The sequence below is a fragment of the Capsicum annuum genome, chromosome 10 (genome assembly GCF_002878395.1).
Source record: "Capsicum annuum cultivar UCD-10X-F1 chromosome 10, UCD10Xv1.1, whole genome shotgun sequence".
Classification (NCBI taxonomy): Eukaryota; Viridiplantae; Streptophyta; class Magnoliopsida; order Solanales; family Solanaceae; genus Capsicum; species Capsicum annuum.
The window spans coordinates 171,671,988-171,672,323 of record NC_061120.1 but is presented as its reverse complement, the minus strand read 5'-3'; the positions used below and the strand labels follow the sequence as shown (position 1 = coordinate 171,672,323).

The 336-nt window shown below is 43.8% G+C and overlaps 1 pseudogene; it reads right to left on the bottom strand.

Annotated features, from left to right (window-relative positions):
* LOC107844889 overlaps positions 1-336 on the bottom strand; it is a 21,323-nt pseudogene that overhangs the window by 13,030 nt on the left and 7,957 nt on the right.

The following is a 336-nucleotide window of genomic DNA, read 5'->3' as shown; positions in this document are numbered from 1 at the left end:
TCAGCAGCGAAATCCCCCGGCAGCAGGTCGACGCGGGGCTTGGTTGCCGGCTTGGTCTACAAGCGAAATCTGGTGACTTCTAACCTTTGCTTATTTCATTCTTCATTCTGCATTCTTTCATTCTTCGTATTATACTAGTAATTGAGTATAGTTTGGTTGCTGGAGTATTTCTTTGAATTTGTGTGAGCCTTGTATTACTTGCTGCTGCTTTGCTATTACCATCGTTTATGTCTTTATATCTTTATATTATCCTTATATTCTCTTATACTTTCGTCTAGTTGTGGCTGTGGGCAGTAATGGGTGGATAGGGTCATGTCCGAGGGGGTTGGGGCGGGG